This window comes from Octodon degus, unplaced genomic scaffold (assembly GCF_000260255.1).
Source record: "Octodon degus isolate 3935 unplaced genomic scaffold, OctDeg1.0 scaffold00267, whole genome shotgun sequence".
Lineage (NCBI taxonomy): Eukaryota > Metazoa > Chordata > Mammalia > Rodentia > Octodontidae > Octodon > Octodon degus.
In genome coordinates this window covers 358900-367056 of record NW_004524843.1, presented here as the reverse complement: position 1 = coordinate 367056, position 8157 = coordinate 358900, and the positions used below count along the sequence as shown (strand labels likewise).

At 37.6% G+C, this 8157-nt stretch overlaps 1 non-coding gene across 1 annotated transcript; it reads left to right on the top strand.

Annotated features, from left to right (window-relative positions):
* Positions 1–829: 829 nt before the first annotated feature.
* LOC111814091 lies at positions 830–955 on the top strand. Its single transcript, XR_002819163.1, has one exon. It is a non-coding gene; the product is annotated as a small nucleolar RNA SNORA38 (small nucleolar RNA).
* Positions 956–8157: the final 7202 nt, after the last annotated feature.

The following is an 8157-nucleotide window of genomic DNA, read 5'->3' as shown; positions in this document are numbered from 1 at the left end:
CCCATACCTTCTTTGAATGCACACTGGATCTTCCTAACAGAGTCTAGAATATCCAAAGATGAAGCCTCAGTCTATTAAATTTGTATTCTATGCATTCCCAAAGTACAAAATTCTAGCTGTATATTACTCCCTTGTGGAGGACCCATAGTAAATCTCTGTATCACCCATAGCTGAAGTGATTCTAAACTTTTGGTGTGTGATTTTTTTGAGTATAATTTTACAGTGTCCACTTCTCATAACATAAGAATTATAATTACATTTTTTACATCTATCCCAAGAACTTCTAACATGGAAGACCACATTATTTGAATAGCATGGTATTACCTACAGGCAGAAAACCACACTGTCCTGTGCTAGCTGTATTTCTTTATGGATGGGCATGGGAAATTTTCAACCTTCATTTGAACATTTGGATTTTATTTTGGCTATTCAGGAAGTCATCAGCATACCCTCCCCCAGAGTGGTTGAAAAATCCATCTTTGGAAATACACTTACTGGTTTTCATTGTTTTTTATACATCATTTATCTAACCCAGCCTGAAGACGTTACCTTTTCTTATTTAGAGGTTGAGAAAGAAGCAGCCTTACCACTACTGGGAAGCCTGAGAAATAATGATTATGTTCAATTCTACCAGAAAAAAACAGTCTTATGTTTTGAAATGAATTAATAGATAATAATCAAGTATTATCGAAAAGAAGCACAAAACACAATTTTTCATAGAAGCTTCCTTCTTCTGCTTATATATCTTCTTTTAGCTACAAAAAAGAATAAAAAATAATGGTTTAAAACATCCAATGATGCATTTTAACTTATAAAAGTTCTCTTTTAACCCTCCTACAAAGGCATGTCTTGGCTTCCTTTTCTTTGGACACATTAGAATTGGAGGCAAAAAAAATGTTGATTTGGAGACATCAGGGCCAACCTGCTCTCCACAGCCTCCTAAAATTACAAAAAAAAAAAAAAAAAGTTTTCTTGTATTTAATTCAAAATCAACTGAAATAGGATAGAATCATATAAAGTGAAATTTAACCTGCTGCTATTTGCATAGTTTATATTTCTACATACATACTTTGATTTAAGGAATTTGTAAGATACATATTGTTATATCCCAACAGATATATGTAAGTATAATTTTGTAGAAAGCAATTATTTCTCTAATAATAAAACTACTTTAAACACACTTTTCCATTAAAGATGTGCATAAAAAACATTGTTATGATCAAGGGACTGTGAATTCAGATATGGTTATTCCATATGAACACTAAGTCTTTGAAAAACATGTAGTTAGTATAATGCGCTACATCCATGGCTCCCAAAGCGAGTCTCCAAAGCAGCAGCCTCAGTGTTACACTGAGATTTCTAAGAAGAGAGATGTCCTGAACCTCACTTTAGGTCTACTGAACCAGAAGCTGCAGACGTAGCCCATTGCATCCTTTATCAAGCTCTCCAGGTGATGTTGATGCGTATTTCGGCTTGAGATCTGATTTGCATAAATGGAAACACCATTTGTGATAGGACCTTGTGACCAGTTGTGCCATAAGAAAGCAAGACAGTTCTCTAGTGAATGATGTCTCCTTAATGATACAGAAAAAATTCTTCATTAAGAAAACAATCAAGTGATCCAACAAAAGCTGAGAATGCACAGCAGTGTGAAAACCACAAGAGGCAAAGGGAACCGAGATTAAAGTCAGGTGTTAATCAGAGAACTGGCAATTGCATTGTCTCCCTACACACAACAGATTGTGAGCCATGAACAAAAACCCAAAAAGACAAATAGGAAAGAAAAAAATCCCCGCTTTTCCTTTGTGAGAGCATCTTCCTGCTTAGTATTCTTGGTGACTATTCATCTGTTTCCTTCTTGTCAACATGCTGACAACCAGCACCAAGCCACACTTATTCCTGTTTCCTTGTTTATCGCCTTTGCTTTTCATTCTAAAGCCTTCTTTGTCCAAAATCAGAGTTGTAGATTCTAAGAAAATTACCTGTCACTGAAGTGAAGAATTTCAAAAAAATACATATTCCACAATTCAAAGATACATAATATTTGGTAAACCCTCTGAAAATATGCATTGTTTTTTTCAACTTTGATTTTAAAAGTCTTTTGACATGACACGACTGACAAAGATACAGTGATACATAAAAATATGAATAAAACATAATTAATGCCAAGAAACATAATGATATTTTTCCCTTTTTGTTGCTGTTATTCATCTTTCTCAATGTCCTCTTTCTGTCTTTCTACACACTTGCTTCTGGTAGGTAGAGACACTAGCTTCACCTTGTGTCTGTTGTTCCTCTTTCAAACTTTCTACTTCAATATCTGAAATATAAACTGCTGCTATTTGCATAGTTTATATTTCTACATACATACTTTGATTTAAGGAATTTGTAAGATACGTATTGTTATATTCCAACAGATACATGTAAGTATAATTTTGTAGAAAACAATTATTTCTCTAATAATAATATTATTTTAAACACACTTTTCTATCAAAGATGTGCCTAAAAAACATTGTCATGAACAAGAGACTGTGAATTCACATATGGTTGTTTCATAGGAACATGGAATATGTTCATATCTTCACCAAATCTCAAGAGATTTGAAATCTGAGAATCTCAATGAGATCCTTTTTTGGTATATTTCATTTACTTATTCATGTATTAAGTTTTTATTTCTCTAGGTTCATTTATGCAAACATTTTTCTTTTATCTGCATCTCTATCACTTTCTGTGGCAGGGCACTCCCTTTATGCTGGGTCTTACTTAATCATTTTTTTATTTATCCTTCCTTAGAAAATTATCTTTTCTTTTGTTTTTCCTTTTCTTTTCTTCTCAAACAGTCTCACTGTGTAGTTCAGGCTGGACTCGATCTTCCTTATGTACCCCAAGGTGACCTCAAATCTTGGCAATCCTTCCTCAGCCTTCCAAGGGCTGGGATTGCAAGCATGTGTCACCATGCCTGGTGAAAATTCTGTCTCTTTTTAATTTTCTCCTTTCTATTCTTTTTCAATAAAGTAGCCAAACTCTAAGCAAAATGTATATTGCGTGCAAGATTCTCAGAACATACTGCTCACAGCAGAGTAAATAAAGCAAGATTCTTGCCTACGAAGAAGGCAACAAGGTCAGGGAATTCCACTTGTGCTTCTAAAATGAATCACATCCATCATCATCATCATCTACTTCTCCTCCTCCTCCTCCTCCCCCCCTTCCTTGTCCTCATCCTCTTCCTCCTCCTCCTTCTTCTTTTGGTAGAGGGTCTCACTACACAGCTCAGACTTGTAATGATCCTCCTATTTTCAGCCTCTCCAGCACTGAAATTACAGGCATACACCACCATACCTGGACTCAGTAGCAAGCTCAGCACGCCCAGGGGTGGAGCCAGTGCAGCATGTGGTACAGGGTATCAAACCCAGTTCCCTGCATTTGCCTAAGCAGGCTCTTAGTTCACTGAGCCATCTTGCTGACCTTGGATGGCCTTCTAGCTTCATAACACAGAGACATATTTGGTCATGAATGTTCTGCTTCTTCCTTCCTTTCTAGTCAAGCCCCATACTTCACTAGGTGAATCAAGTTGTTGTAAAGTTGGATGCTTCCTATTCTATTTTTGGTTGTCAGAAGGAAGGCCCATCTTCTTTCTTGTGCTGTACTGATTTATATGTTTAGTGCCTGGCTCAAAAGTGTGGAACCCAACTAATTTACATTTTTCCACCAATGCTCTTGATAACATTTTGTCCCATGCTCTGTGTCCCAAGCACTTATTATTCAAATGGGCTTGTTTCCTTGACTTTTATTTTCTTAGATTTTGAAGGAAGGATCTATGATTCCCAAGGTCATGTATCTGGTATGTATGTATGTATGTATGTATGTATGTATGTATTTATTTATTTATTTTACGGTACTTGGGATTGAACTCAGGACCCTGCGCTTGCTAGGCAAGCACTTATTCTACTGAGCTATCTCTCCAGGCCATGTATCTAGTCTATAGCAGAAATTCTCGAAAGCCGTTTTGCTAAAAGAAAGAGACCAATGAGTGAATCCCTAGTATTGCTTGCTATGACAATTGAAGGAGCCTGGGAAGTTAGGTCAGCAGTGTAAGTGCCTGCTTGGCAAGTACAAAGACCTGAGTTCAATCTTGGTACTACTGCATGCCATGCTGGCCCTTGGAACCTCGGGTACACTATGAGGCTCTGAAACCAGGCGTGGTTGTGCACACCACTAAGCCCAGTGCTGGAGAGGCTGTGACAGGAGGATCACTACAAGTTGGAGCTGTGTAGTAAGACCCTGTATCCAGTAAATAAATAAGTAAATTTTTTAAAAAAAAGAAAATTGAAGGACTATTTGCCATTCTTTATTTCTAGCCACTCTATCATTCTGCCTTTTGACGCTGAGGTACTGCATGTGTTGCTGGGGTGCAGTCTGCATGAGCCCATTCGTTCCCATTTAGCTGTGCATCTTTTACTGTTTCCATATATACAAGGACATTGAGACAGCAATGTGCTTTATACTGAGTGTATATATGTTCATGTCTTCATTTTCTTTATCTCTTCCAGTGCGCATACCATGTATATTGCTGAACTAAACAGAATCCAAGGGCTGGCCAAATAGCTCAGCAGATTAAAGTGCCTGCAAGCAGACACAGGGGTTGGGGTTCAATCTCCAGGCCTGCAGTGCCGGCCCTGCCCCCAGGGCATGCTGAGATGGCAATTGAGACTGGGCGTGGTGGTGCATGCCTGTAATCCCAGCTCTTGGGAGGCTGTAAGCAGGTGGATTACTGCAAATCGATCTAGTAGTGAGACCCTGAACACCCTGTAGACCCTTCTCTAAAATACCAAAAAAAAAAAAAAAAAAAAAACACCCAAAAAACAGATAAACAGAATCCAAATATTCATGGGATCCTTCTAAAATACTAATTTTGAGGAATAGTATGCATTACTTTGACAAAAAATCCAAAAAAGCTTGCTTCAATTTCTTTAAAATAGCTCATTAAGAAGTGAGCATTTTATTTCTTGGATCTTTCATGCATGAAATATAATAACCACAATAAAATATATACCACAAAAATCTGCTTGTCAGGTGGCATTAAAGTGTGATTTCTGCTATTAGCCCAATACCAGATTCCACAACAGATTACGGGATTTTTTTTTAACCAACTCTAGATGGTTCCCTGAGTTTCACAGAATGAATTTCACTCCAGAAGATAGAATGAAAGACTTGGATTTAGGTTTTTGCCCACTTCTCTTCATAGATCAGCAACCGAAGTTTAAGAACAGTTGGGAAATGGGAAGCAATCAGAAAGAATTATGTTCTTGCTGCACTTTCAGCGTAAGCATTTGGTAAAACTACTTGGAAACCTGGCTCCAAAAACTGCAGGTTGTGTTTCATTTATTCTCACTGAAACATGAAAAGCTTATTCCACTGTGAAAGAATCAGAGGTACATGCTCTTGCATGCCTATTGTCACTGCTGTGATTGTCATAATACTTTTTCTTAATCACTCCTAGTTTGCAAAAGGCTAAACAGAAGACATGAGATCAAATCTGTTTCCTTAGGGAGTTCAAATTCATAATAGGAATATAAATACACACAAAAGTCATATACAAACAAAGGGGGTTATGCCCTTTGCAGAGTTCTCATATAGATAAAAAGTTTGTGCATGGTGTTTACTATTTTCAAATTTTATAGAGTTTTTTCTATTTCTTTCTTTTGAGCAAAGATATAACAACAGATTGATGAATAGTCACTATGCCATAAAAGTGAAAGCATACACACTATCGTAAAGAAAATCAGGATGATAATAATGACAATAATTATCAATTTTATTTTATTGAGCATCTCTAAATAAGGTATTTAGGACCAGCCAAATAGCTCAGCGGATTAAAGCTTCTGCAAGCAGGCTCAGGAGTCGGGGGTTTGATCCCTGGGCCTGCCCTGCCAGCACCGCCTCCGGGGCACACTGAGATGGCAACTGAGACTAGGCGTGGTGGCGCACAATTGTAATCCCAGCTCTTGGGAGGCTGTAAGCAGGCGGATCACTATGAGTCCAATCTAGTAGTGAGACCCTGAACACCCTATAAACCCTTCCCTAAAATATAATAAATAAATAAATAAATAAATAAATAAATAAATGGTGTTTATACAAGACAGCTAGACAGAAATACATATCCTTAATTTATATAGGAGAAGCTGAATCATAACATGGTTAAATAACTGGCCGAAAGGCACTTATATATGAGATGTTTGTGTTCTTTTTAACTAGCATTGTAGAAAACATCAGAATTAAAATTGCTTTCAGAAAACATTATTTGGAAATGTATTAATCCTTGTTGCATTACAAAATTTAGGAAAAATTTTGAAGGAGCAAATACTTTTGAAATATTTGTAATATTTGCATTGCTATTGATACTGATTGATCTTAAATCATGTATAAAATCCAAAACACTAACACAAATAATTTAATATACATGTTTGTCTCCAAATCTTTCCCTATGTGTATTAACATATTAAAAAATTAGAATTTAAGGGGCCAGGAAGATAGCTCAGTAGCATAAGCACCTGCCTGGCAAGCATAAGGTCCTAAGTTCAATCCTTGGTTACAAAAAAAAGAAAAGAAATTAGATGTTAAAGAAAACATGCTAACAATGAATAGGCTAAAAGATATAGAGAGTTTTGAAAGCATTAAGATTTATGTGTTGACACTGGATCAGCAGGTCACCATACTTCCGTGATGTAGCCAGGAGAGTGAAGAAATTGGGATACACATAGCCAAGCAACTAGACTGTGAGTGGGGAACATGAACCTAGAACCTGGCAGTCTTGTTGTCTTAGTTACCTTCCTGAGTGCTGGGACATAATACCTGGCAGGTCAGGGCATGGTCAGCATTTGGCTCCAAAGTAGCAGGGCAGAAATGGCTCTGTGGAAGGGGCTGGTAGAGGAAGGTGGCTTACATCACGGCAAACAACGGCTCATTCACCGTTCCTGGTCAGGCCCCTGGCGTCCCTTCTCTTCTGATCAGATCTCCCCTCCTAACCACAAGTTACTTATAGCAAATCATGGTCTAATCATCCTCAAAACACCCCCTTTCCAAGCACATGTGAGTTTTGGGGGACGTTCTAGATCTAAACTATAGCAGTTGTCTATTGTGTTCTTGAAAATTTATAGTGGCCACAAGTCATTAGAAAAAGCTAAAAACAGTGATTCTATTGTCTGTTAACCCAAAAACATGGTAGCTTATGTCAACAGTGATCATTGGTTTTCTCATTTGTCTGCAAGTTGGGTAGGGGATTGGGGCAAGGGAGCTCATCTTTGTTCATTGATGTCAGCTGGCTTGGCTTAACAGGGATGGGGAACCATCCTAAGGCAAATCACGCATATGTCGACTTACTTGGTTCCATTTGTTGGCCAGTTCAGGAAATGCAGACCACCATATTGTGGGTCTCTTTATAGGACTTGGGACAGTTGGGCTTTTTTTTTTTTTTTTCTTTTCATGGAATCTGGACTTCTGTGGAGCCATCATAACCTGCCAGATCTGAAGTCTGAAGCACTGAAGAGGCTCATTCTCATTCTCTTGGTTAAATCTAGTCAGGGGCTAAGCCAGACCCAAGGGGAGGAAAGTATAAGGTAAACAAATTACTGAAGGTGTGGTCCATTGGAGGCCAATTGCGCAGTAATCTATTATAGCACATTGTGTTTAGATATTTAGATTGAGGACAGGGACAAGGTAGAAAGTTTTTGAAAGATTTCTGAAAGATACATCTATACAAAGATGAATTTAAGCTAATGAGAAATATCAGGGCTGGGGAGATGGCTCAGTGGAATAAGTGCTTCTCTGGCAAGTGCAAGGGCCTGAGTTCAATCCTTGGTTCTGAAAAAATAAATAAAGAAAGAAAACAAATATCATTTGCTTCCTCCAGTAAACCTACAAATAGAATTTTTAAAATCCATGGTAATTTGAGAAAGGTTCTAAAATAACATGTTTTACCAGGTTTTTTCTCCTTCTAACAATGGAGTCAAAATTTGGTAATTGGATTTCAACTAGGTATTTTCAGAGTGAAAGTGTAATGATATTACACAGATTTGAAGCATTTTGGGGGAAGACCCTAGACAGCCTCTCTCTCTCTTTCTCTCTCTCTCTCTCTCTCTCTCTCTCTCTCTCTCTCTC